The 2872-nt window shown below is 36.8% G+C and overlaps 1 pseudogene; it reads right to left on the reverse strand.

The window, feature by feature from the left end:
• Nucleotides 1-390: 390 nt before the first annotated feature.
• Nucleotides 391-923, reverse strand: LOC102469411 (U1 small nuclear ribonucleoprotein C pseudogene; annotated as a pseudogene).
• Nucleotides 924-2872: the final 1949 nt, after the last annotated feature.

Genomic DNA, 2872 nt, shown 5'->3' on the forward strand with positions numbered 1-2872 from the left:
TATCTTGTCCTTAAAATTAGATATTCTTTTGTAAATTACTGTTTCCTGTGGGGCACTAACTCCATAAACTTTTGATAAAGGATCTATAATTTCACATTACTCTACACAAGCATCACTTTAAATTCGATGTTTGTTTTAGCTTTAATTTGTAGCAGATCTCTTATTGCTCTGATAGGGACTTTTTTTTTCTTACTAAAACAGTTGACAATTTTATTATTTTCATTCATAATACAAGTGAAGCCGTACTTTTCTTTCCTCACTCCTCTCCCCAAAACTACTCTTACTTTTATTTATTTTTTTAATAGGAAGGGGGAAAGTCTTCCTTGACATGCTGTTAGAAAACACCCAGAATCACAGCACCATGATCTCCTGGTGAAGTAGAACAAGTTAATATAAAAATGACATAAAGAAGCCTCCCTTCATCCTTATCTGTCTGGCCGAGTCATCCCTGGCCGAGTGGGCACCATCATGGGCCGGGCAGGAGGTCTCATCATCGGGGGCCCAGTCATCATGCGCATGTGGCCTCCCATGGGTGGCCTCATTCCAGGAGCAGGTCCTACTGGCATCATCCCAGGAGGTGGAGGGCCCATCATTGGCATCATGGGAGGGCCCCCCATATGGGATGCTGGCATCATGCCAGGGTGAGGAGGATCCAGGAGACTGGAAGGAGGTAGGATCATCACCCTGCAGGAGGAGGAGCAGAGAATGGAGTAGGAGGTATCTTCCCTTGTTGAAAGGCAGTATTTGTTTTGTCATTCAGGCTCTGAGCCTGCTCTTCCATCCTTTTCTGATAGTAGTCTTTCATGTTCTCTTTGTGTTTCCTACTACTGCAGTGTGTTTTTCTCACGGATGGAGAATCGTGGGTGAGGTATGTATCACAGTAGTCACAATAAAACTTAGGCATGTTGCTCCTCAGGCTGTTGGACTTTCTGCTCCTGATAGGGGCTTTTTTCAAATTGATGTCTTTATGATGTCTTACTGCTTCAAACTAGGTCCTGCTCAGACAAGCTGTGATAAGTTAGTACGGCTTTATAGGGGTGCTAAAGTAAAAATAAAATCTATGCATAATTTTTTCATATTACTCATTTTCCATGAACCTTTTTGAAGACCCCTTCATGGTACTTTATTAAGTCACAGAATTTTTGTAGATTTCAAATGAGAGAAAAATGTTTTTCTTGATCATTCTCTAAGCAACATTAGACTTCTCAATTGTACAGTCTTATGTAAAGCATCCCATATTTTCTCTTTGACAAATTTGTTGTCACTTTAATCAATATTTTCTGTTATTTCTAATGTCAGTTATTCTTCTTAAGATTATAAGTCTCTTTAAAGCAGGGACTATTCCTATCTTTTATACTACAATATCTCTGACAAGGAGCACAAGTCACACAAAATAGCCAATCTACACATTTATGCTGAATAAAGGAAAACATTTTTCTGGTTTTTCTATTGCCATGGTCTGTTAAAAGTGATAACATAAACATAATCATACTCAAAATCAAAATTATTAGTCTAAATAGAATTATAATCACTTAATTATGTTAAAATACCAAAACAGTTAAGTTAGTGAATTCAAATAGAGTAAATTTATAAAATCTCTTATGAATATGACTCTTTTTCTCCATCAAACATTGTTTTATTTTTAATTGCCAGAGAGTCCATGCACTTAGCAGAGACAGGGATAGGAAGAGAGAGAAAGTATATCTTGATGGGACATGGTTAAGCTTAAATCCTTTTTCCTCCATTCCTTTTTCACCTCAGGAATTTGGTCACACATGGACTCATGCTCAGAATGTTTCTCAAGACATGTGGGGTGGGGATTCAAACCACAATTAGCCATGTGTTATCCAGCTCCTGTAAACACTGAACTATAAGCCAGTCCAAACATCATGGTTTCCTAATATAACAATATAAATGAAAGTTCTAGTATAGCACCTGTAACCCATTTGGATTTTAAATAATTTCAAAGAATAGTAATATTCCAAGCACTGAATTACTGAACTATGATAGAGGTTTGTTTTCTTTCCTTGGATCTTTACTTCCGTCCCTTTTTGTGGCCTCAAGTACTGGAACTTCAGTATGATACCAATCTAAAGGGTCAAATGATCAAATCTGAAGGATTAATTCTTCCTGTTTTTGAAAAGTGATTTTTAAAAGCAATATCTATCAGCAATCATCACCCCAACACACATACACACATCTGCTTGCACCCTGCTCCCATAAAGACTGGAAAGGGCTCAACAACCAAAAAGGTCTTAAATACCACTACCTCAGGCACAACAGGTGGTGTGGTAGTTAAGAAACTGGACTCCCAGGTGGCTGACCACAGTTTGCATCTCAGATCTGGTGGCTTGAAATTCACACCAGGCACACATGTGTACATACCCAAAATCCTAAGAGGAGAATGGAGAAGGGACTGTGGCATGGCCAACCTCTGGGGGGGTTATTTCTCACTTTCTGTCTCTCTGTCTCTCTGTCTTGCCAGTGAGCTTAAGCACACTATAGAAAAAAAAAAAACTCTAAAAAAAGCAGAACAAAATAGTACCCTGCTTATGATTTGTTAAGTTTTGTAGTGCACATTATAAAATAGCTTCTAATGTCTAAAAGCTATTAGAAGATAATTATTTTAATTTCTACAGACAGAATGGGCTTCTAATGTTTAATCTGTTTAAAAGATCATAATGATCTCTGGTAACAAGTTTGGTGGCTTAAAAACATGTCTTCTCATTTTGATTCTTTATATGGAAGTGCATATAGTCACAAATCATATTTAACTATGGAACATATATAAATATATGAAGGATTTTTATATATAAAAAGAGAAAAAATATAATTTACTGATTCAAAATTAAATCTGATAAAATTAATATCC

The sequence above is a fragment of the Tupaia chinensis genome, unplaced genomic scaffold (assembly GCF_000334495.1).
Source record: "Tupaia chinensis unplaced genomic scaffold, TupChi_1.0 Scaffold143663_1, whole genome shotgun sequence".
Lineage (NCBI taxonomy): Eukaryota > Metazoa > Chordata > Mammalia > Scandentia > Tupaiidae > Tupaia > Tupaia belangeri.